Source organism: Lontra canadensis, unplaced genomic scaffold (genome assembly GCF_010015895.1).
Source record: "Lontra canadensis isolate GAN:19392208 unplaced genomic scaffold, GSC_riverotter_1.0 scaffold23, whole genome shotgun sequence".
NCBI lineage: Eukaryota > Metazoa > Chordata > Mammalia > Carnivora > Mustelidae > Lontra > Lontra canadensis.
In genome coordinates, this window is record NW_022631017.1 from 9,859,102 (window position 1) to 9,886,414 (window position 27,313).

The window sequence follows — 27,313 nt, forward strand, 5'->3', positions numbered from 1 at the left end:
TAGGACAAATTACTTATTTCCCAATTAACTTATCCAGAAGTAGTGATATGAAAGAGTGCAGGAGAGCACAAGGTTTTCTCGTTTTCCACGACCGGACCACAAGATGGGAGCTTACTGTCAATGTAAAATCAGTCTCCCGTGAGCCCTTCACAGCTAAGCCTGGGACTCAGTTACAATATGGTGGTTTGAATGAGGCGCTGATGGCTGAGAGAATTACTGTGGCTTCCTTACGTCGCAGTCTGAGCAGGACTGCATACAGTGTGTACACATACTTAGCAACACAACTGCTTGTGAAAAGGGTTATATTAGGACGCTTGCTGCTGGTCATGAGAAAAGACCCAATTCTACGGGTTCGTAGAGGGTTCAGAGATCTCAAGAACCTTGGTTTCCTTCCCACCCTGTCATTCTCAGCATTTTCTTTCTGGGCTAATAATGCTCATGATCAGAGATGCCTACCATGATTTCCAGGTGTCATGAATAATCCAACAATGCCCAGTGAAAGAAAAGAACATTTGTTCCTCCTGTGCTTTTAGGGACTATAAAAGCCTTCCCAACATTGGTTCACTTGCCCATGTCTAATCACTGGCACAGGGAATGAGACCACTCTGGCTTAAAGAGGTCATATTTACTCTAGTTGCCTGCCTGAGGGTGGGCACTGGATCAGAACTGAGACTGCTAAAATGGAGGAGCAAACAAGGGCTTCTGAGCAGGCATAAATAGACTGCAACAAGGTGAAATGAAATGTTGAGAACCTGGAAGAAACCAGACATTTTCTGCCCTTGAAGAGCTTGGTCAAATATTGGGGTTCTCAACCTATCAGGTTTAGCAGACCCTTTTTACTACAAGATGGGAATATTCGTAACCTCGATCATACCCACTATCCTAAAATGAAATTCATACATAACTCACCCATATATGCAATTTCAGAAAGGGTCAGTCCAGTGCCTTTACTGTAATGTAGAGTAGAGATGAAATCAATTTGTAATAAAACATGCATTTCAATATATAAATGCCCAGATACTACTACACTAGAAAACAATGAAATAGGTGTTTGCTCTTAAATACAGAAGTAAAACTGCTCAGTCGAGTACTGTTAATGCCGCTGGATATTTTAAAGACGGAATTCATGTTTCCTGAAGAGCTATAAGGTTACATATAGTGCGTACTGGTAACAGGTATGTTTTACTGGCCACTCAAAACACCTGAATAGCATTTACTGTTGAAAATGTCCTTTTCCAAAATGGCAATCAAATTCTTACTGACGTTTTGAAGAAAAGAACAGTATTCCTTCTGTTAGCAGGACAGTTTGTCCGTAGTGAATATTAAAATTATGTAAGTAACAAAATAGGTGTTCTAGGCTCAGATAATAAAAAGGTGGCTTTATAATAATTTTATTGAAATAATATTGACATTGTATAAGTTTAATGTGTACATTTGATACATTTATATATTGAAATATGATTACTAGAGTTAACACCTCTATCATGTCTCATAAATACCATTTCTTTTGGGGTACCTGGGTGGCTCAGTTGGCTAAGCGTTTGACTTGGTTTCAGCTTGGGTTGTGAGCTCAGGGTGAGATCTAGCCCCGTGTCCGGCTCTATGTTCAGCGGGGAGTCTATTTGAGATGATCTTCCTCTCCCTCCACCCTCCCCGACTTGCATGTGTACACCTTCTCTCTCTCTCGCTCTAATAATCCTAAAAAAATTTTTTTTGTGGGAACAGTTAAGATCTAGTCTCTTAGTGACTCTGAAGTTTATAATATAATATTGTTGCCTGTAATCCAGAACTTACCTACTAGTTGAAAATTGTAGTTTACATTTTTAAAAATTTTTAAATAGTTTTAGGTTTATAGAAATGATGCTAAGTTTCCATATAGCTCAGACCCAGTTTCCTTTATTTTTAAAATCTTACATTAGTATGCTATATTTGTTACCACTAATGAAACTACACTGATGCATTATTATTAATCAAAGTCTGCACTTTATTCAAATTTTCTTAGTTTTAAGCTACTTTCCTTTGTCTGTTATAGGATCCCATCCAGGATACCACATTCTATTTAGTTGTCAGTTCTTAGACTCCTGTAGATCACTCCTGTGATCTTTTGTAGACTTTCCTTGTTTTCCTTATTCTTTGGTTGTTTTGAGGAGTGCTGACTAGTCAGTGTTTCTCAGTTGGGATTTTATTAATATGAATTTTTTTTATCATGATGAAACTGGGATTATGGTTTTTTAGGAGAAAGTCTATAGAGGTAAAGTGACCTTCTCATCACATCTGATCAAAGTGCACATTACCAACACGATGTATCACTGATGATGGAAATCTTGATTACTTGGCTGAGGTGACTTTTGTTTTTTCTCCACTAATGAACACTGATCATTCTGCAGCTCTTACATCACATGAGACCATGGGAAACTAAGCCCTGAGGTTTATATATGGTCCCACCTATTATGAGGTTAATCTCCACCTACCCCCTTTCAATACTGTGCTCTGAGAGGAAGTCAGTTATGTGAAGCTCACCTTCTTGAGGGGAAAAGCAAGCTTTTACCTATATGAATACTCTGACTTTCCAAAGTTGTGCAGACCCTGACAGGATGTCTTAAAACCCTGTCCCTGGTCCACTAAGGACCAGTTGTGAAGCCCAGCCAAAAATGCCCCCAAGAGTTTCCAAAACTACCCATAGGAGTCAGTAATGCCCTATGAAGAACCACTGGTCTAAGATCTCAAATCCTAGTTTCTTTAAAGTGGAGTGTGAACTTAAAGCATTTGCAAAGGAATCTAAATTCAGAATCCAGTTTCATGGTTTCCTCCTTATTTACATGTTTGGTTTTTTTTGCCTCTAATTCAGGTACAATTTATTTTAGCTATTTGTCTTTGAGAGTTCTTTAGAACATTCAACTTTCCTTTTACATAAACTTTGTTGCTTATATTCATTTTGTATTTTATTTAAAATTAATTATTTTATTTTATTTAAAAGTATTTTAATTTATTTAATAATAAAATAATAATAATAAATAATAAAAATATTTTATTTAAAATTAATTTATTTCAGAGAGCACATGTGAGAAGGGGGAGGGGCAGAGAGGAAGAAAAAGAATCTCAAGCAGACTCTGCGCTGAGTGCAGAGCCGCATGTGGGGCTTGATCCCAGAGATGACCTGAGCTGAAATCAAGAGTCGGTTGCCTAACCTACTGAGCCACTCAGATGCCCCTGTATTTTAAATTGAAGTCCAAAATTGGACCACAAATCTATGGTACATGGGAGCACCAGCGCCACCCTGTGTTTATTTGAGAAAGTGCTAGTCAATACATTATGGAAAACCAACACAGTGTAATCATCTCACCAGTATACTGAACAGCCTCACTTCTCCCAAGGGTGGTCCCTGGGACCTGAAGCATCAGCATCACTGGACAGCTAGTTAAAAATTAAGATCTTCAGGGGCGCCTGGGTGGCTCAGTGGGTTAAGCCTCTGCCTTCGGCTCAGGTCATGATCCCAGGGTCCTGGGATCGAGCCCCGCATCGGGCTCTCTGCTCAGCAGCGAGCCTGCTTCCCTTCCTCTCTCTCTCTCTGCCTGCCTCTCTGCCTACTTCTGATCTCTGTCTATCAAATAAATAAATAAAATCTTTAAAAAAAAAAAATTAAGATCTTCAGGCTTCACCTGAATGAGAGCCTTATTTTCAAAGGATCTCCAAGCAATTAGCATATAGAATGTATGAGAAGCACTATTATACAGACTCCTTTCTAAAGCCACTAACATCAGAGAATTATATTCCCCAAAATATGAATTATTTTCTCCCACTATTATAAATATAGTAAAACATTCATTATTTGTAGCAATGAATGTAAGGAATGTAAGGAATGTGTATCTAATTTACAAACTCAGAGGTATAAGAAATAGAGTTTTTATTCTAACTGCACATAATTTAAAGGCCCCATTTTCTGAGGGGGTAGGTAGAAACTAAATAAATTCCGGATCTCTCCTGCTGCTTTTCTCTGAGGTAAAATATTAAGTTCCTGTAATGTCTAGAAGGTTGGAGGAATGTGAGCATCTGATCTTCCACAGGAGAACCATTCTGTTGGCCTTTGCTGAAATGCCAAGTCTCCTATTTGGTCCTTTGTTACAGATCTATGGGCTTGCTGTTAGACCATCCTTCATTCTGGTCTGTCACCTCCCTTGCTACTTCATTCTGCTATTTCCATGCCATGTCAGCTGTTTCCATTCTGCTATTTCCATGTTATGTCAAGGAACTCTTTGGGCCTAAGAGTTCTCCTCTATAATGTTTACCCAGGGAACACTGATCATTCTGCAGCTCTTACATCACATGAGACCATGGGAAATTAAGTCCTGAGGTTTATATACGGTCCCACCTATTAGACATCCATCGCAGTCATTTCTTCAGGGATCTTCCTGACTTCAGGGTTTCTACCTGGGAAACAAAATACAGGGCCCTTTTCCATTCAGAAGGTTGGGCCTCTTCATGGGGATTCACCAGGTCTCAGAGCTCTCCCTCCTCACAACTCAAAGCACAAAGGTTTTAGATTTTTGAAACTCGAAGGCCCTTTTCTTTTATAAGGCCTGTGTTCTAGATGCCTGAATAGAGAAGGGCCATGGGTTACAGAAATGTAGGGAGAAAAGATAGTATTTTAAAATATCATGCCACATGAATAATAGGATATATGTCCTTCAAGTCTGTATATAGGATTTATAAATCCTATAAGGATTTCTATCCCATTATTATATTATTGTGTGTGCTCAATATGACTGGGGGCACACAATCAATGATATTAAGTGTTCCCATTGAACCAGAGGCTGGAAGTATGAGACAGGGATCCTGTACTCAGAATATTATAATTTGTGGAGACAAACTGCACAAAACAACAGCACAACAGCAAAGCAAAATATCAAGAGTTAAATGGGTTTAAAGGCAATAATAACTACTCTACGTGGGGCTTTTAGTGGCAAGTTATAACACCTTTAAATCAGTGTTTCCCTTTTGGGAACAAGGACCTCTAGACAAGCCAGGACTAGAGTTGTGGGAATAGGAGGCAAAGATGCCCCCATGTGAATAACTAAGCAATGGTGGTAGGCAGGGGCTGCTCACATTTCCACCCCTTGGTTCCTAAACCCATGATGCTTGATTTAGGTATGTGCCCTGGCAGATGGCATCATGTCATTACAGGGTTATATCTCCAAGCTGACACCTCAGCTACCCCTTCAGAAGAGTATCTCATCACACTCCCACGCTTCTCATCTCTCCATATCAAATTTAAACTGGCTCAAGCACTCACATGCCATTTATGTAGGAAGTTCAACACCACTCTATTGGTGGTGCAGCATGTGACAGGTCTAGCAGGTTCCCTGCCCTGTGGCCACTACCACACCTCCTTTGCTGTAAAATGGACCCTTCGGCTGCCATCACCCTGAGAAAAACATGCTCCAGGCAGCCATTGCCCTTCTAGCCTAGATCCAATCATGCAACACATGGAGCAGGGCCATCCCAGGTCTCTCAAAGCCTGAAACAGAGTGACCTTAGCTGATCTGCATGAGCAAGAAATAAGTGCTTATTGTAGGCTACTGAGATTTTGTGGCTGTTTGTTATGTAGCATTTTTGTGGCAATAACTGATTGGCACACATTTATATCTTTACCTCTTTACATTTATACCTTTACCTTTAAAATTTCTTAGTTTATCTTGTTCTTTTTTTCTAACTTCTTAAGTGGAATAATTACTTATTAATACTATTTTTAAACCTCAAAAGTGAATTTAAAAAATTAGGTTTTCCTGACAATACAAACAAATGGAAAGATATTCCATGTTCATGGATTAGATAAACAAATATTGTTAAAATATCCACGTTACCCAAAACAATTCATAGATTTAATGGAACCTCTATCAAAACACCAACAGATTTTACCCAGAATTGGAATAAATAATCCTAAAACGTGTATGGAACCACAAAGGACTCCAAATAGCCAAAGCAATCTTGAAAAAGGACAAAACTTAAGGTATTATAATCCCAGATTTCAAGATATACCACAGTGTGGTACTGGTACAACAACAGACACATAGACCTATAGAAGAGAATAAAGAATCCAGAAATAAACCCATGATTATGTGGTCAACAAATCTGTGACAAAGGAGGCAAGAATATGCAGTGGGAAAAAGTCTCTTCAATAAAGGTGCTGGGAAAAAAAATTAAAAAAAAATGTGTTGCGGAAACTGGACAGCTAAATGTAAAATAATGAAACTGTACCACTTTCTTACACCATACACAAAAATAAACCCAAAATGAATTAAGGACCTAAACATGAGACCTGAAACCATAAACATCCTAGAAGAAAGCACAGGCAGTAATTTCTCCAATGTTGGCCATAGCAATATCTTTCTAGATAGTCTCCTAAAGCAAGTGAAACAAAAGCAAAAATAAACTACTGGAACTACATCAAAATAAAATAAAAAGATTCTGCACAGCAAAGGAAACAGTCAACAAAAATAAAAGACAACCCACTGTATGAGAGAAGACACTTGTAAATGACATATCTGATAAAGGGTTAGTATCCAAAATATATAAAGAACGGATACAACTCAACACACATAAAACCAAATAATCCAATTTAAAAATGGGGAGAAGACATGAATGGACATCTTTCCAAAGACATCCAGATGGCCAACAACCACACAAAAAGCACCACTAATCATCAGGGAAATGCAAATGCAAATCAAAACCACAATAAGATATCACGTCATGGGGCGTCTGGGTGGCTTAGTGGGTTAAAGCCTCTGCCTTTGGCTCAGGTCGCTTACTTGTGATCTCTGTCAAATAAATAAATGAAATCTTAAAAAAAAAAAAAGATATCACCTCACACCTGTCAGAATGGTTAAAATCAACAACACAAACAACAGGTGTTAGTGAGGATGTAGAGAAAAGGGAACCCTCTTGCACTGTTGGTAGCAATGCAAACTGACTCAGCCACTGTGGAAGACAGTATGGAGGTTCCTCAAAAAGTTAAAAATAGAATTACTTTATGGTCCAGTAATTGCACTACTGGGTATTTACCAAAAGTATACCAAAAACACTAATTTGAAAAGATGTAAGCACCCCTAAGTTTACTGCAGCATTATTTACAATAGCCAAATTACAGAAGCAGCCCAAGTGTCCGTTGGTAGATGAACAGATAAAGAAGATATGGTATGTATACACAATGCAAGCTAAAAAAAGAATGAAATCTTGCCATTTGCAACAACATGGATGGAGCTAGAGGGTATAATGCTAAGTGAAATTAGTCAGAGAAAGACAAATACCATACAATTTCACTCATATGTGGAATTTAAAAAGCAAATGAACAAAGAAGAGAAAAACCAGAAAACAAACTCTTAACCATACAGAACAAACAGATGGTTACCAGAGGGGAGATGGGCGGGAGATGGGTGAAACAGATGAAGGGGATTAGAGTACACTTACATGAGCACTGAGTAATGTACAGAGGTGTTCAATCACTGTATTGCACATATGAAGCTAATATAACACCATATGTTAACTAAACTGGAATTAAATAAAAATAAAGAGGTAATTAAGTTAAAGTGAAAAATAAATTAAAAAAATAAAAATACTAGCGTTTCCTCAGAACTGTTTTAGTCACATAGCACAGCTTATACTATGTACGTACTCACTGTTATTCTTATATATATATTTTTTTGACATTTCAATTTTTTTTTCTTTTTTGACATTTCAATTTTGATTTCCTTTTTAACTCTAGAAGATCAATCTTATTTTGCTATCCTTTTGATGCTAATTGTAGTTTATTGCATTGTGGCTAGTGAATGAGAACTGTATCACTTCTTCCTTTGGAAATTTACCATAATTTTCTTTGTGAACAAGCATAGGCTTGATCCTTGCTGCTGTTCCTTGGACAAAAACAGTATGTATCATCTGTTATGGTATTTACTAAGTTCTATTTACAACTGCTAGGTCAAGCTGAGAATTTAATTAAAATCCTCCACAACCAGTGCTATCCCCTCCCCCACCCTCTTCTCCTTCCTCTTTTTCTTTTTCCCCTTCCCCCTCTTCCTCTTCTTGTTTGTCTACTTGGTGCATTGAATTCTAAGAAACATTTATTAAGATCCCTTAAGAAAAATGTAGTTTTACAAAAATCTCCTCATTTTTGAAAAGGTTTCACCTTCCATAGTTTGCTACTATAGTGTTTGACACATAAAGGTTTAAAACAGATCTTCATTTCTTGGGCTTTTATCATACAGAATACCCTTTCTTTTTCTGTGTATAATGTTGTTGATCTTAAATTCCATTATACATGAAATTGATATTGCCACCTCTGCTTTCATTTTGTTTGCATCTAGTTGAAATTTTTGCTCTTCTTCCTTCTCCTTTAAAATTTTTTCTGCTTGGGGGTGTTTGGGTAGCTCAGTTGGGTAAGCATCTGCCTTTGGCTCAGATTATGATCTCAGGGTCCTAGGATTGAATCCTGAGTCCCACGTCAAGCTCTCTGCTCAGCGGGGAGTCTGCTTCTCCCTCTCACTCTCCCTCAGTTCTCTCCCTCTCTCAAATAAATAAATAAAATTTTAAAAAATATTTTTTCTACCTTATTATTTTATTTATTTATTTGAGAGAGAGCATGAGAGGGTAGGTCAGAGGGAAAAGCAGACTCCCCATGGAGCTGGGAGCCTGATGTGGAACTCAGTCCCGGGACTCCAGGATCGTGACCTGAGCCGAAGACAGTCGCTTAACCAACTGAGCCACCCGGGTGCCCTCTACCTTATTATCTTAAGCTAGTCATTCAACGTACATAGAAAATAGTGAATAGTTTCCCTCTCTCCAATAACAGCTAGCTTGAAGAAATTTACATTAAAAATGTGGTGTATACCTATCCTTCAACACCATTCTCTAAGTTCATAAGTAAGTATTACTACTGAATAATGGCTCCCAAAATATCCAGGTCCTAATTTCTGAAGCCAGTGAATGTTACCTTCTGTGGAAAAATAGTCCTTGTATATGTGGTTAAATTGGGGATTTTGAGATGAAGAGGTTATCCTGGATTAACTGGGTGGGTCCTAAATACAATCTTAAGTGTCCCTGTAAGAAGGGAGATGGAAGGACATCTGACACAGAAGAGGAAAAGGCAATCTGAAAATGCCAGTAGAGACTGAAGGGATGTGGCCACAAGCCAAGGAATACTGGCAGCCACCAGAAGCTGGAAAAGACAAGGAATAGATTATTCTCTGATGACTCTGGAGAGAATAGGAAAATTAAGGATATTTATAATGCTCTCTGATATATCTTTAGACACATAATGGGTAAATAGTGCTAAGTCTCAAGGTACAAATATGGTGCCAACACTCCTATCCCTCCAAATCAAATTTGAGTTGGCTCAAACACCCAGATGCCATTTAGGTGAGAAATTCAGAATCACTCTCTTGGGCTATTCCCACTGACCCTAAATTGATTTTCTTTGATGAAGTATGTGTACCTTCTGTATCACAGCTATCTGGAGTTATTGTGAAAAACAGACTCCCATCTGACTGATGGTATCCATCAATCAGAATCTCTGGAAGAGTGGTTCAGCATGCCCCAGTGCATTCTTGTGCACACTTAACACTTATTAGTCTGAAATTTCCACATGACTGCTAGACCAACATTCTCTGATAGAATTTTCTACGATGATAGAAGTGTTTTACACATGTACTATGTAGTCACGGGCCACATGTGGTTATTGAGCTTTTAAAATGTGATTTGTGTGATTGAAGAATGGAATTTCTAACTTAATTGAATTTAAATAGTCACAGGAGCATATTGGACAGCACAGTTCTAGACGGTTAGTACCTGAGAGCAAAAACTGGATCTTCAATCTCTGTATCCCTCTGTGTCTGGCACATGGTAACCTGCACATAAAAATTGAAATAGGGGGCACCTGGGTGGCTCAGTGAGTTAAGTCTCTGCCTTCGGCTCAGGTCATGATCTCAGGGTACTGGGATCAGGCCCCGCATAGGGGGGGTCTCTGCTCAGCAGGGAGCCTGCTTCCCTCTTTCTGCCTGCAGCTCTGCCTACTTGTGATCTCTCTCTCTCTGTCAAATAAATAAAATCTTAAAAAAAAAAAGAACAACTGAAATAGGAAACAGGTCTGCACTACTTCCATTTTTTGAGGTTCCTGGTATATTAAGAAGAAATGGCAAAACAGATTGCTGAATTTGTGTTATATTTTCACTGTTTACCTTACACTTTTTTTCTGGTGATGAGATTTTAAGATCTACTCTCTTAGCAACTTTTAAATAGGCAATACAGTTTTATTAATTGCAGCCATCCTCCTGTACATTCCAACCCCATCATTAATTTTCTAACTAGAAATTTATACCTTCTGACCCTCTTCATCCATTTCGCCCCCTCTCCAGCCTCTGCCTCACCAACAGATTGGTGACCACCAATCTGTTCTCTGTATGTTGGAGCTTGGTTTCGATTTTGTTACTGTTTTAGAGTCCACATTTGAGTAAGATCATATGGTATTTGTTTTTCTGTCTGACTTATTTCACTTAGCATAATGCCCTCAAGATCCATCCAAGTTGGATGGTAGCAAGATCCCACTCTTTTTTATGGCTGAAGAGTATCTGTTGTTTATATATACCACATTCTATTTATTCATCCATGAACACTTAGTTTGTTTCCCTATCTTGGCTATTGTAAATAATGCTTTAATGAACATGGGAGTGCAGATATCTTCTTAAATTAGTGTTTCAATAAATACCCAGAAGTGGAATTGTTGGAGGATATGGTAGTTCTATTTTTAATCTTTTGAGGAAGCTCAATACTGTTTTCCACAGTGGCTGCACCAATTTGCATTCCCACCAACAGTGCACAAGGGTTCTCTTTTCCCCACATCCTTGCCAATATTTATTTCTTACCTTACACTTTCAAAATACCTTTATTGTCTATTCTCCAGATAATTACAAGATTATTATATCATAGACACATTCTTGTCTGATAAGAATGCCTAATTATTATGGAGCATTCAATTGCCTTTCTACCTTTAACTTAGCACATATAAAAGATGTATTAAGACAATGATGAATCCTGACTTAAGATTTTCCATGTACCTTCAGATGAAGCATGTATGTGCAAATATATACACCAGTGAGTACAAACCAGAACACTAATACATGGTAGAAAGGAATTTAAAGCAAATAATATTACTTAGATAACAGAAAAGGCAATTCTTCAAATTCTGGCCTACTAACAGAAAATACTGAGAGAAGTGGTGAAAAATTATTTGATGTGAGAATTAGGGACTTCCAGTTTCCCACTTACGCTTGCCAATCATTACCTTACCTATCTACCTCCATCAGAAGGAAAAAAAACAAAATTAAAAGAATGACATTGTGTAGATTTGCAATACCATTAAAACTTCTTTGAAGATAATTCATTTTTCTAGCTTTATTTAGCTAAACTGAAGAGATTGGAGACCTTGCAAACAAGAGATTCTTTTTAAAAATGTTTTTATTTTTTCAGTGTTCCAAGATTCATTGTTTATACTTCACACTCACTGCTCCATGCAATACGTGCCCTCCTTAATACCCACCGCCAGGCTCACCCTTCCCCCAACTCCCCTCCCCTCCAAAACCCTCAGTTTGTTTCTCAGAGTACACAGTCTCTCATGGTTTGTCTTCCCCTCTGATTTCCCCCAATTCACTTTTCCTTCTCTTCTCCTAATGGCCTCCATGTTATCCTTATGCTCCACAAGTAAGCGAAATGATATAACTGACCTTCTCTGCTTGACTTATTTCACTCAGCATAATCTCCTCCAGTCCCGTCCATGTTGATACAAAAGTTGGGTATTCATCCTTTCTGATGGAGGCGTAATATCCCATTGTATATATGAACCATATCTTCTTTATCCATTCGTCTGTTGAAGGGCATCTTGGCTCTTTCCACACTTTGACGATTGTGGCCATTGCTGCTGTGAACCCTGGGGTACATATGGCCCTTCTTTCCACTACATCTGTATCTTTGGGGTAATACCCAGTAGTGCAATTGCAGGGTCATAGGGTAGCTCTATTTTTAATTTAAGGAATCTCCACACTGTTTCCCAAAGTGGCTGCACCTACTTGGATTCCCAACAACACCTTCTTATCAGCATGGAAGAAATGTTTAAGTTTCAACTCCTGCTTGAAGTAAGGGCAAGTGGCTACACATAAGGTAGTCATCATTATATGGTTATCATTCATTTCCCTAGCTTTTTCCACAATCAGCTGAGGTGGGTGGCCAGTGCAATTGTACACAGAATGCAGAAAATTCTAAATAAGTTCAAGCAAGAGAAAAACCCAGATTTAAGTAGGTTAGGATCAGGGAACAAATTAGAATGCAAATATGCAGACCACAGGTTCCTATTCAGGCACTAAAGCTGACCTAAGCTTGAATCATAGCTTCCTGATTGATGGCCAAAGTGTAAAGGGAAACACATTCAGTTACATAATCTACTTGTCTGTATGGAAGACATATTCAGTTATTCAAGGGTAGCTAAGCATTTCATGACACTTGGCTCTAAAAGAAAATTCTCTCATGGGATTTTCCATGGGAAACATAAAATGACCAAATGCACAGTAGCTCTACAGTAAATGCACTAGTGGGCTCCGTGGAGCAGTCTCTTCTAGAATCCCTTAATGTATGCCAAAGACACAATATTCAAAAGACAAGTCAGTAAACTACTCCTGGAAGAGGGTAAGAAAGGGCTGTGTGAGTATGAGCTCAGGATAATATGATCAGGTATGTAGTTTTCTGAGGCACCAGGTAATATTCTGTGGTTGAGTAATGGCAAATTCATACTATTTAGAATTCAGTAATCCAATTAACAGATGGTAGGTGGTTGACAGTCTTTTGTGAAGAATGAGTCATCCCATCGAGATTCTCACCTAGATAGGAACATTTCTCTCTACATGGTGGTGAACAGAGGGAGAACCTGGAGGGAATCCAGAATTTTCCTTTAAAAACAACTGTTCAGGGGCGCCTGGGTCGCTCAGTGGGTTAAAACCTCTACCTTCAGCTCAGGTCATGATCTCAGGGTCGTGAGACTGAGCCCTGTGTGGGGCTCCTCACTCAGCAGGGAGTCTGCTTGTCCCTATCCCTCTGCTCCTCCTTGCTCTCTCTCTCTCAAAGAAATAAATTTAAAAAAATAAGAAAATGAATAAGTGTTCAAGTCCATAAAGTTCTATCTGACAGAGCAGAAGGTCTGCAAACTCACATACAAGTCTGGTTCTTTTTTTGTATTTTGTTTTATTTTTACAAAGTTAACTAGGTAACTAATACATTAACTAACATGTTAGTTACCAATATATAGAGATCAATAGATTTCAAATCTGACAACCCTGGATGCTAGTCCCACCACTCGGCAACAATCTGTTAGGTGTTTGAATGCCCTGTTGGAAAATGAAGATTTGAACTAAAAAATTTTCAAAGAAGAAATATCAGTTGTTCACTAAAAAGTTTTCAAAGAAGAAATTATCAGTTGTTCACTTTGGCTATGGAAAAAGTCTGCATAACGCTCCCATGAAATGTATGGCTTTTAGTAAAGTGACTGGCCAGTAAATCTGCCTGAAAGAATTACTTGCAAAACATACCTTTATTTTTTTTTAAAGATTTTATTTTTTTGACAGAGAGAGAAACAATGAGAGAGGGAATACAAGCAGGGGGAGTGGCAGAGGGAGAAGCAGGCTTCTCACTGAGGAGGAAGCCTGATGCCAGGCTTGAACCCAGGACTCTAGGATCCTGACCTGAGCTGAAGGCAGATGCTTAACCACTGAGCTACCCAGGTACCCCAAAACATACCTTTGAATAAAGAAAATGAATCTGGTATTTAGTTATTGGATTTAATCCAATTAAACTTGAGAAAGAAATAATTATTTTAATTTTAGAACAGGTGATCTTTATCCACTCTTTCAGCCAATGATAACACACAGAAACAACTGCACATTAAACTTCATTATAATAAAATATCAGCATTAAAGAAGATTATTGACTTTCTATCTCTAAAGCAAGCTAGCATATGTCAAAATAATCCAAAAGTGGTTTCAAATAATTTAGATACAGATTAAAAACAAGGAGGGCCACAACTTGCTTCTTTTATGCTACTTGAAATACATTCTGATCTGTCTGGACACAAATTCTAGTGATCCAGGCTTTGAAGAAATGCAGAAGTCCTGGTTTTCTAAGAACTAGAATCTAGGGACGCCTGGGTGGCTCAGTTGGTTGGACGACTGCCTTTGGCTCAGGTCATGATACCGGAGTCCCAGGATCGAGTCCCGCATTGGGCTCCCGGCTCCATGGGGAGTCTGCTTCTTCCTCTGACCTTCTCCTCGCTCATGCTCTCTTTCACTGTCTCTCTCTCAAATAAAGAAATAAAATCTTAAAAAAAAAAAGAAAAGAACTAGGAATCTATATTGAACTCATGGAATTTAATTGGAAACTAGTTCTTGTCCACAGAGTAAAGCCTGAGAAATCACTGGAAGCTGCAAACATTCTTTTATTTGCTTTTTCTAATTATAAATGTATACTGTCAAAATTTAGAAAACAAAGAATTTAGATTATCTTTCCCCCAACTTTTTATTTTGAAAAATTTTAAACCAACAAAATACAGATATGCAGGCCAAGGGTGCTCTCAGTTACTAATTCTGAGCCACATTTTACTTGGAGCTCCTTGGCAGTCAAAGTGAAAGGAAAAAACCGCCAGTTATATAATTCACATTGCCTATAAGGAGAAAACATATCAGTTACTCAACAGTAGCCAAGTGTTTCATGACATTTGGCCTGAGAAAAAATTCTCTTGTGTTCATTTAATAATGACTATGAAGCAGTATCACACACAACAGCCCTACTGTAAGTGCACTGATAAGTTCTGGAAACCATGGTCTTCTAGAATCCCTCAATGTTAGCAGAAGGTGCCTGGTGTGGTTGAACCCTGGCCCCAGCAGTTATTGTGTGACCTTGGGTAAAGTACTTAAAATTTCTATGCCTGATTTATAAAAGTATTGTGATTAAACCACATACCTCAAAGAGTTGTTATGAGGCTTAAATGAGTTACTGCCTATTATGTACCTAAAACAGGATCTGGCACATAGTAAGTATCATCATTATTATAGTAAATGTTAAAATGAAGGTGTGCACATGATATAATAGTATAGAGCAAGGGCACTTAAACTAAGGGTCCAAGGAAAGGAGGATGCCTGAGCTGGGTCCAAATCTTAAGTCTATTACTTAACTCTTGTCAGTATGACCTTGACCGGATTACTTCAACTTTATGTTCTCACCTGCTAAAACGGAGATACAATGTCAGCTGTTGATACAATAAGCTGGTGTCTGCAAAATTAATGAGATAATATCTGAGAATTAGATGAGCAAATGTAATAGAGTGTGGTATGTATAACAAATAGAGGTTTCCTCTTGGAGCTGGTGGAATAAACAAATTCCTCTTGCATTCAACTTGTACATATGTCCATTTTCCCCAGTTCAACAGTGTACTTATTTAGAAGTAGATCTACATAAATAATCTTCCAGATCACAACAAAACTACCTAGAAGGAATGTTAAATGATTGGCACTTAGTACAACTTTCATTTTTTAAATTATCAGGGAAAATGTCACTGGTACAGTTATGTCCATTTTTGAAGCACATTATGCCTACCTGAGAGAGTAGGTAAATATCTTGGTTTCCATTGGACAAAATTGATTGCTCCCTTATCTGTATCACTTTATACATCCCTTATTTCACTTCATACAAATTTCTACTATAGCATGTAGTATACTGTGTTACAGTTAATAGTTCATTCAATTTGTACCTTGCTTTGCTTTAAAAAGAACTATGGCAATGAGTTACATGCTTATGTGTTTATCTCCCTTCCTAAATTGTGAACTTCTCAGATAAATGTGTCAGATCCACAGTATGTGGACAGAAGCTGGCATATAATATACTAACTCTCAATGTTTGGTGAAATAACCTGAGTAGGATTTGAAGTGTGCTGTTATAAGCAAATGAGCCTAATAGAAAGTTGGGATTACCTAGGAATTTATGTGCAAATCATAGACTCAGCCTGATCTCTCCTTGGGTACATGAGAAAAACCAAAGCCTGGAAGAGTTAAAGTGATTTTCCCAAAGTTACCTAGCTAGTTAATTGCCAGAACCAAGACTAGAGTTTCAAACTTCCATCAACCATACCAGAGTCTAATCCACTATATTGACCTGCCTTTCAGACCCCACTAATTTGATGTCTATATCCACTACCTCACTTAAGCCATTATTATTGATCACCAATCACTTTTGTGTTCTTAAATCCAGTCAGTGCTTTTCAGCCCTTGATATACTTGACCTACTTGCGATCTCTGACTCTGCTGAACCCCGTCTCCATCTTAGAATTCTTTCCAACCCTGGCTTTTGAGGCATTATGGCCTTGAGGTATTATGCAAGTTCCTCAGACTTTTTTGTGGGCTTCTGTTCATCTGCCACTGCCTTTTAGAGCTAGGGCTTCCTGGGACTCTATCCCTGGTCTTCTTTATTATTTCTTCTATATTTTCTCCCTGATTGATATCATCCATACCTAGTACTTAAATTACTAATTAAAAGTTAATGTCCTCTAAATCTACTTTATTTTGACTCAACTTCTCTCCTCATTCATAGATCTGTGTAATTCAACTGCTTATTGGATAATTCCCTCTGGATCTGGAGGTTCCATCCATCAAGTCACAGTCACAATGCTCAGTCTTTGAGAGAGCCTGAGAACCTACCTGCATACTTCTCTTTCAAATAAAGGAGAATGTGGCAGAAGACCAGCTATCATCTTTATTATTGACTGTATCAGTTTCCTATTGCTATTGTAACAAATATCACAAACTTAGTAAACAACACAAATTTATTACCTCACAGTCCCGGAGACTAGAAATCCTAAAATCAAGGTATTGGCAGAGCTGCATTATCTCTGGAGGCTTTAAGGAAGACTCCGTTTCCTTGCCTTTTCCAGCTTCCAGGTGTCTGCATTCCTCTGTTCCATCTTCAAGGCCAGCAGTGCAGATTCTTCAAATCTCTCTTTCTCTCTGACTTTTGTTTTCCCTGATTCAGACCTTCTTATTTCCAAGCCCAGCCAAATAACCTAAAATAATCTCTTCATTTTAAGATCCTTAACTTAATCCAACCTGCAAAGTCCCTTTTGCCATGTAAGGGAGGGAACACATTCATGAGATTCTGTAGATTAGGCCATGAACATCCTTTGGGGACCATTATTCTGTATGGATGTTACCTGTGGGCAGAGAGCTTCCTAATACCAAATTATGAAATTAAATTTGTTTACTAACTTTGTGGTCCTGGACCAGGCACCCTGTTTCTAGAGAAGGAGAAAGTACCACCAAGGCAACTTCTTGAAGGCAATTTTCTTTTAAGAGAAAAGAATGGGGTGGGCTATATACGTCCAGTTTCTCCTTTTAAATTCACCAATCAGGAAGTCACTGCTTCAGGGAGTAGTGAGCTGGGGCAGGTGCAGTGAGAGGCCAGGAATGTTATATTAATGGCTATCACTCCAAATGGAAAGAAACATCATGAGCGGAGTCCAAATGGACTCCAGATTCCATTTGGAGTGATAGCCGTTAATATAATACTCCTGGTCTCTCCCAGCAACTGTCCCAGTGGAGATTGTTTCCCCAATAAGCAGATTTATATTTGAACTCATCACCATCTCACTCCACAAATCTGATCATCCTCCAAGACTCTCACCACCACTATCTTGTAATTTAGTACAGAAACTGGTGGATAACCCAGACTCATCTTTCTTCCCATCTTGCTAAATGGTTCCACCATCGATTTCAGCATCCATACTAGAAACTTGTCCTTCTCACTTATCCCCCACTCACTTCTGTCAATTCTACCACCCTAACAGCACTCATATTTATTCTTTCTCCTACATTTCCATTGCCAATACCTTTGTTAAGGCTCTTATCACTTCTTAACTGGAGTATAGCAATCACCTCAATACTGGTCTCCTGGTCTCAAGTCTTACTCTTCCTGTTCATTTTCACTTCCATACCTTGCTCATGAAACACCCTTTGCCTAGAATTATGTCCTTTTTAGATAGTCTCAAACCCCCCACACCCTGGTACCCCAGTCTGTACAAACGTCAAGCAAAATTGCCTATTCAGCATCAGCCAGGATCAGACTTGAACCTAGGTTTCTCTGACTCCAGAGTCCCTGCTTTCTTCTGCTCTTGCTTGGCCGCCTTCTCCTATAATAAAAATATTTTAAAGTCTAATGGGCTTTATACCCTACAAAGTAAGTTTGCACACATTATTTCCTCTTAGCCTCACAATTCTGCCGGCAGGCAGGATGGGTACTGTTAGCCCCATTTATAAAATAAGTTAACGGGAATTTAAGGATCGGTCCATCACACCCTGCTGCTCGGTTAACGAGGGTCACTCAGCAGTCTTCCACGTCAACCGCGCCCTCAGCCCCTTCTGGTTCCACTCCCTGTACAACCTTCCCGCACTTCGCAGAAATACCGACGGGATCCGCGCGGGTCTGGACGAGGCCACCGCTCTCGAAACCACAGGAGCCCTGGAACCTCGAGGCGGGGACCTTCCCATCTGCAGTGACGCGATCGGTGACGCCATACATTTACGTATGGTGACGTGACTTACCCGGAGCCAGGTGCCGGCAGGGCAGCCACACCCTAGAGCCCCCAGCTAAGGAGGGCGACGGGTCGGGCGGGTGGGGAAACGCCGCAAAACCCGCCAGGAGGCACCTCCGACCCTAAACCCTCAGATCCCGCCTCCCCGCCGCCGACCGGTTGCTAAGTGACGCCAGCGCGCAGAGGCGCGTGCGCGGCCACGGCGGTGTGCGTGAGGGCGGACGCGCGCCGCGGCGGCGGCGGCGGCTGCGGCGGCGAGGACGGCGGCGACGACGGCGGCCGAGGGGGCGGTGGCTACAAGGGGCGTGCGGAGCAGGCGGAAGAGGCGTCCGCACGGGCGGCTAGGTCGCAGAGGATCATCGTTGGGGTGAGTAGCCGGGGCCTCGGAGGGGAGGTGGGGCCTGGCCGCACCTGCTGCGCGGGCCCGGGGCGCGGGAACGCGCACCCGCACTGTACCCGCGCGCGCCACTCCACGCCCCTGTGCCGCTTTTTCCGGGGGCGGGGAAGGAGCGGGGACGGGGGCTGGCGAGGGTCAGTTTCTGGGCGCTGGCGCTCCTAGAAGCGGCAGCGAGGGGCTGGTGAAGACAGTGTAGTCCCGGAAGGTGTAGTGGGAAGTAGGTGTCTGGGTGGCTTTGCCAGGCTCCCAAACAGAGGAGTCGGAATCTGGAGAAGCCCAGGTTCCCAGAGCAGTCTTGCAGCCTGCCTGAGTCAGGGTTGACCCAGCGACCGAGAGGAGGCGGAACTGGGGACGCGGGGTTGGGGTTCGGAAAGTTTGGCATGTTGGGGCCTTCCTCGCCCCTGCCCTGGCTGGGCTCCGAGGAGGAGCGGGTTGTTATGGAGAGAGTTGTGAATCAGTGCCGGCATGCGGCGTCAGACACACCCACGACCCGGGGAAGGCGATCTGTCAGTACTGATAGGGGGCGGCCAACCTGTTGCCTCGAGTTTCCAACTTCGCATGTATGTGCACGTGCCTAATGCACGCATACAACTTTGCCCTAGGCATTCTGTCACATTGTTGCTAAGGATTTTGAGGCCGGGGGCGGATATCCATCCTAAGTTCTCACTTCCTCGCAGACTCAAATCAGCTGTTTCATTTCACAGACCCCTGTTGTTTTTTTGTCATCATGAAGGCCAAGGAAGCAGGGAGGCACTGTTTTTTGTCTTCCTTAAAAGTAGTACAGACTTGGGGCGCCTGGGTGGCTCAGTAGGTTAAGCCGCTGCCTTCGGCTGGGGTCGTGGTCTCAGGGTCCTGGGATCAAGTCCCGTATGGGGCTCTCGGCTCAGCAGGGAGTCTGCTTCTCTCTCCCTCTGTCTCTGCCTGCCTCTCTGCCTGCTTGTGATCTCTGTCTGTCAAATAAATAAATAAAATCTTAAAAAAAAAAAAAGTAGTACAGACTTGCTAGTTACTAGGCAGAAAATACAGATTCTGTTTAACGTGCGGGCTAGAAAATGGTGGTGGTAGGGCAAGCCTGAGGGTAAGGTGCAGCAAATCAACGGGGACCAGTACTCTCTATGCAGTGGATCCCCTTGTGAGTCAGTGTGTGGCGGTTGTAGTTACTATCCTTGGGAAAAAGAGCACTGGAGGTACAGAAGAAGTCAATATTTCCCGACTTTTGATTAAGGCAGTGCCTAGAACTGGTACAGAGACTACTCTGAAATTTAATCGTCATCTGTGTAAGAAAATTGAAGAAATTAACTTGTGGGTTTTCGTTCAGCTCTAAAATTTTGTGGTTCAGTTTCCTAACAGAGGATCTGTAAAGTATGCTGCCTGAGGTGCTTACATGTTGGAACTAATAATCTTGCTCTGTAGTACATAGAGTGCTGGAAGTTCAGTGTCTCTTGTTCTCTGGACAGTACCCGTTTTTAGGACAGGTATCATGTCATTTTTATTCATGGCTATCTCTTAAGTATCTACAGAAGTTTGCCGCAGAGTAGGCACATGATAGGTATTTTTTAATATATTGCACTATTTATTAATGTACAGCAAACATTTAATTTAGTTCATCAAGTAGCTAATACATGTGCCCCCCTACCCTATACCATGTAACGTGTGGGAGGAGGGTTGTAGATACAAATGATGTAGAAGACCTGTTTTTTGTTTTGTTTTGTTTTTAAGAGCAGTCTGGCTGGGAAAACAAAGCATATGTATGTTAAATCATGAAACCAAATGAGGCAGTATGTAACCAAATGCTGTGGGAGGAGCTGTACTTTAAGTGCAGGAGAAATTTAGAAAAGTTAAGACTTGTGGTGGGCTGAGTTAGGGAACTCTTTGGAAGAGGTTAAGATTTGATCCGGTCTTTGAAAGAGCTATAAAATTTGAATAAGAGAAAAGAAATCACGTGTTGAGAAGATTGTGTGTGTGTGGTTGATGGGGTATATATAGAGGAGACAGACCTTCAGGTCCTGTCCAGTGAATGGGGTAGGAGACCTCTGATAGGGAGATACTGGAGAGAGAAGGTTTAGTAGGTTGGGAAGGGAAAGTGTTAAGATGAAGGCAGGCTTATCAGGATCCCACTGATAACGGGGATAAGGCCAGCTTTTTGGATGGCATGGGAGTTGTGTTAAAATAGAGTCTTAGAGGGGCGCCTGGGTGGCTCAGTGGGTTAAAGCCTCTGCCTTCGGCGCAGGTCATGATCCCAGGGTCCTGGGATTGAGCCCCACATCGGGCTCTCTGCTCGGCAGGAAACCTGCTTCCTCCTCTCTCTGACTGTCTCTCTGCCTACTTGTGATCTCTCTCTGTCAAATAAATTTAAAAAATCTCAAAAAAAAATAGAGTCTTAGACAAGAATACGTGTTATCCTTACTTAAACTTAGGGAATATTATGGTTGAATGAGGATCAGGTTGTTGTATACTTCTGATTTCAGTTAGTAATTTGAATAAAGGCCTCGCTAATGTGAATGTATCTTATGTATTTAGCCAGCAGTGCATGTCCCCATTTCTAAAATTTGCCTGATGTGCTTGGGCCTCTCCATTGGAAATCTGAAATGATGTACCCAAAACAATTATCCAGCCACTCTCGGTGACACAGTTTTGCTTGGGATTATCTCTTAACAGTGGTCTGTGAGAATTGTAGTTACTGCTGATCCTGTAATGTATACAAAGAATGTTTGCTGGGAAAGGAGTCTATTTGAAGAAGGATGCTAAAAAATATTGACAGAAAGATTTGAGAAAATTAAAAATGTTGCCGCTGAATATTGAACCTTTGGTCTTTATAATATCTTTTGTTGTTATGTGGAAATTCTTTTGAGTGGTGCATAAACCTGAAGTTGAATTGCTAACCTACCCTGTGTAAAGTTGCAACACCAAATGTTGCATTATTTAACAACTCAGCAAATATTTATTGGGTGCTGGCTATGGCTAGATACTGTGATGGGTGCTGGGAACACAAACAACAAGACACAGTCTACCCTCTGAGATACTAAGTGTTCGTCAGACTAGACTAACCCCTAAATGTGGTGTGTTATAAGAGTTAATCACTTTGGAATAAGTAAAATGCTGAGGGGATTGATGACTTTGGCTGGGGAAAAATTGATAGAATCAGGGAAAGCTTTAAAGAGAAGAGGATAGAACTTATTAGCCCTGCAAGTTAAGTAGAATTTTGCACACGTAAAAGGGAAAACAGGCATTCTAAGCAGAGGGGAGAGCATAAGCAAGGTTTCCAAAGATGAAAAATAATAGGATTTTCAGAAAACCTTGAGTTGTTTCTTGATGTGACAAGAAAGGTATATTTGGAGCCAAATTATGAAGGGGTTTTCCATTCCATTCTAAAAAGCCTAGACTTTTCTTTCCTCCAATGTCACCCCCATGTTGGCGATGGAGGGCCTTGGAAAGTGGACTAATCAGATCACAAAGTTAACTCGCAGTTCTTATGCAGAATTGCATTAGTGTGCAGAGCCAGGGAGACCAGTTAGAATGTAGATAAAAGATGCTGGGAGCAGGGGCACCTGGGTGGCTCAGTGGGTTAAGCCTCTACCTTCTACCTCTACCTTTAAAAAAAAAAAGATGCTGGGAGCATGAAGAGGGAGAGTGGGAATGAGTGGACTGTAGAAGTATTTTAGATGTTAAAATCTTTTTTTTTTTTAAGATTTTATTTATTTATTTGACAGATCACAAGTAGGCAGAGAGGCAGGCAGAGAGGGAGAGAGGAGGAAGCAGGCTTGCCGCTGAGCAGAGAGCCCGATGCGGGGCTCGATCCCAGGACCCTGAGATCATGACCTGAGCTGAAGGCAGAGGCTTTAATGAACTGAGCCACCCAAGTGCCCCTAGATGTTAAAATCTTTATTTTTTTTAAAGATTTATTTATTTACTTATTTATTTGACAGACAGATCACAAGTAGATGGAGAGGTAGGCAGAGAGAGAGATTGGAGGAAGAAGGCTCCCCGCTGAGCAGAGAGCCCCAGGCGCGTCTCGATCCCAGGACCCTGAGATCATGAACCTGAGCCGAAGACAGAGGCTTTAACCCACTGAGCCACTCAGGCTCACCAAATGTTAAAATCTTTAAATGTTATGACCAGCTAGAGGTGAGAGAGTGAGACGTCAAAGGTGTGTATGGCTTGAATAACTGGTGATTATGAGGACATTAGATTAGAAAACACAGGAGCAAGAACAGATATGCAATGGAGAGAGGAAATGATGGCATGTTAATTAGCAGGTCCCTGTGTAGAGTTTAGAGAGAGCCAGTAGTGATTGGGATTTCTACTCCAGAGTTGATGAGACGGTTTAGGAATAATTGTGACAATCTCCAAGGCTAAGGAAATAGTACTTTTCTAGGAGTGAATATAGTAGTTAACTCTGTGGACTTTGGAGTCCAGAAAACCTGAGGTCAGATCTGTTTCACTTATTGGTTGGATTGGGCAACTGTGGCAAGTTATTTAACATCTCTAAGCCTTAATTTCTTCCAAAAAGTGGGATCAATAATACCTTAAAGAATCATTGTGGAGATTAAATAAGATAGTATATGCACAATGATTGGCACAGTACCTACCTTTTAAATGCTTAATAAATGATAGCTGTTGCTATTAGTAGTGGTAGTTATAGTTAGCATTGTAGAGGTAGTAGGAGAAGATATAACTACCCAAAAATTAGAGAATAAGAACAGAAAGTACAAGGAATGGAACTTCTGGAAATCAACACTTAGATCAAACTTTGGTCCTCAGACTTCAGCTTGCATGAGAAATACATGAGGCCTTGATAAAACACAGATTACTGGACCCCACGCCCATAGTTCCTGATTGAGTAGATCTGAGTGGGGAGGAGAATTTGCATTTTTAACACGTTCTCAGGTGATCCTGATGCTGGTATTTCTACGATCGCACTTTGAGAACTACTGACTTGACTGGATGAAGGAGAGAAACCAGCATTGAGACTAACAAAGAGATTGAGGTGAATGGAGAACCAGGAGAGAGTTCAGAGAAGGTTAAGGAGGTAGCAGTCTGAAGACTTTGTAGATCCACCAGTGTTCTTTCCAGTTCCATAGGCCTCATCACATTCTTATTTCTGTCTTCCCCAGAATTTGGCATAATGCTTGGCACATAGCATTGCTTGAATGAACCTTGGAAGCCCCTTAATGCTGTCCATATGTATGAGCGCACATACTTCACACACAGATTTCATTCATCCTCTTATATCTATGCTGAGTCATAGAGAAGATACTGTTTCTAATTTTACACACACATATACACACACACACACATGAAATAACTACAGAAAATTTCTTTCAGATAACTGATGCATTAGCTAGGTGCTATGATTTCGTGTTAGATGTCCTAACCCCACCCCTGTCATTTTTAATGTCACAGTCCAGTTTGCAAAATACTTGTCAGTAACAAGTGTCAAGATTACAGTCTGTGTCTTGTATGAGGCACTTTGCAGGTTTATATGATAAGCAAATAATATACTCCCTGTACCTTGGAAGTTTATGATAGGTTGGTCAAAAGAAAGGAGCAGGAGGAGATATGATCACAGAAATGTGGATCAAGAGGAAACTGAATATGAAGACTCATATCTTCTTTGCTGATATATTTTGGATCTTATGTGTCTCACATACTAAGTACTTTTGGCGTATGGAGCAAATGTTAATTCTCGTCCCTGACAGTAATTCGTAAGAGAGTTCCATGGTATAAGAAAATTAAACACTAGTTGTGCAAATAGTACAAGCAATAGTACAAGCACATAGTAAAGAGATTTCAGGAGGTAAGTTGTAATTTAATGATGAGCTAGTTAGCTATTCACCATGCTTTCTGGGCTCTTGGTCTCTCTCATTTATAATCGTCAACATTTGTTAAGTAATTACCATGTGCCAGAAACTGTGTAAAGTTCTGGCCATAGAGAACTAATTGCTCTGAGCATCTATCTAACCGTGGCTTTAGTTGTATAAATGAGTGTGAATCAGTGTGCATACATGTTGTCAGGGGAAGATCTGATACCTGCATTTTATAATCTTAAGAATATATTGATATGAGCAGACCTCAAGGACTTGAAGTTAAATTCATTCAGCCTTATGTATGCAAGGAGCCATGAAAAAAATATAAAAGTAAATAAAAATTTTTGAAGATTTATTTATTTGAGAGAGCAAAAGAGAGCATGAGCAGGAGGGCCAGAAGGAGAAAGAGAGAGAGAGAGAGAGAAAGAGAGAAAGAGAGAAACTCAAGCAGACTGCTGAGCACGGAGCCTGGCATGGGGCCCTATCCCAGGACCCTGAGATCACGATCTGAGCCAAAACCAAGAGTGGGATATTAACCGACTGTGCTACCCAGGCACTCCAATAAACAAGAAGTTTTAAACAATCAAAGAATATATACTTGGTAGAGGAGAAAAAATGTATTTACAGTACTACATAGAATATGATAAATGCTATATAAAGATTGGTCACAGAGTAGGTTCTCCAATGCTTGTTGAGTGCTTGAGTGTTAAGTTTTGATATCAGTTCATACATGAATGTTCCAGAAATTATAATGTCACAAATCCGTATTAATTTCTTGGACTGCCTTTTGCATCTTTATAGGATACCAAAAAAATATCTGGCAGTCTATGTCCTTGTTTTCTTGGTTTGGGAAGTGTACTTATAATACATGTAAGCAGAAAGGTTATTAACAACTAGCTATTGTTTGTCAAGTCACCGTATTATGCTAGGTTCTTTCTATATGTCATTTAATCCTTATAATAACAGGTTTGTAAGTTGAGTGTTATCTTCATTTTACTAATAAAGCAACTGAGACACAAAATGGGGAGAAAAGTTTGCCTGCCATTTGTGGCTAGTGTGATGGGACAAGGCTTCAGCCCCAGGCCTGGACTCCAGAGCCAGTGCTCTTCGTGTAACCTACTGGTGTCAGCATGGGGCCCTAGCATGCAAATATCCAGATGGAGAAATCCCATCTTGTTTCTGCTGATTTGGGGAACTTTATTGGAGGAAGTTAGAATTTTAATAACTGCCTGAATGAAGACAATTTAATAATATTTTTGGGTTAGAGGGGAAAAGGAGGTAGACATATAAAAGACCTAATGCTGTCTTTTGTGAAGACATGGTTTTATTTGACCATTTATTTATTTTTTAGCTGACTGACAAGAGATTTTACATAAACATCAGATTTTCTACTTTTCTATATATAGGTGTAAAAGTCTTCAATAGGAGGAACTGTACTTTTCCAGGCTAATGACATTTAAAGTAAATTCAGAACTCCTTTTTTATCACTTAGTGAAAAATATCTGGCTCGTCATCCTAAACAGTGTATACTTCTCTCCCTTCTACCCACCCACGTGTTCGTTTTTTAATCTATTTACAAGTTAAATAGTTATCTGTATATTTTATTTGACCCTTTTGGGTCCTAGTTTTTAATAGTCCTGAAATTATAACTGTAAGCATCTTTGTAAAGCAGACTGAATTCTGGCTAATTTCCACAATTAATACTTTTATAAAATATATTTATACAAATGGATAAATATTAAACCCAGTATTATCTATTGCTATGTAACAAATTACCCCCCCCCCAAATTAGCAGACTAATACAGCAAACTTTTTTTTTTTTTTTTTTTTTTTTTTTTTAAGAAAGGGAGAGAGAGAGAGAGAAGGTGGAGAGAGAAGGGACAGAGGGAGCAAGAGAATCTTAAGCAGGTCTGTACCCAGCTCAAAGCCTAATGGGGAGCTCTATTTCACAACCCTGAGATCATGACCTGAACTGAAATCAAGAGTTGGAGGCCCAACTGACTGAGCCACCCAGGAGCCCCCCCAAATTTCTTATCTAATGATTTCTGTGGGTTGGGAATTCATTTGCAGCTAAATTGGATGGTTTTGGCTCAGAGTCTCTGATGAATTGCCCTCCCCTGTTGACCAGGACTGCCATAGTTGTCCATAGGCTTGTTGGGCCTGGGGGGTCTGTTTCCAAGATGGCTGCCTCACATGGCTGTTGGCGTAAGCCTTAGGTCTTTTATTGGACTGTTTGAGTATCCTCACAACATGTCAGCTGGCTTCACCCAGATGCAAGAGGAAAGAGGATACCACATGCCTTATATGGCCTGTTTTGAAAACACACACTGCCCCTTCTGCTCTGTTCCATTTTTTACAAACAAGTCATTAAAACCAGCCCACACTCAAAGGAAGGCAATTAGGCTCCACTTTTTTTGGGGGGGGGTGGGTCAAAGAATTTGTAGGTGT

The 27,313-nt window shown here is 40.3% G+C and overlaps 1 protein-coding gene across 4 annotated transcripts in view; it reads left to right on the top strand.

Annotated features, from left to right (window-relative positions):
- Nucleotides 1-18,734: 18,734 nt before the first annotated feature.
- BTBD9 (BTB domain containing 9) overlaps nucleotides 18,735-27,313 on the top strand; it is a 411,577-nt gene continuing 402,998 nt past the window's right edge. For 2 of the 4 annotated variants that reach the window (XM_032862305.1, XM_032862308.1), the window contains exon 1: nucleotides 18,738-19,028. The gene's annotated coding sequence lies outside the window, so the exon portion shown is untranslated. Of the gene's footprint in view, nucleotides 19,029-27,313 lie in introns of all 4 variants that reach the window. The other 2 variants (XM_032862306.1, XM_032862307.1) reach the window with 2 other exon arrangements.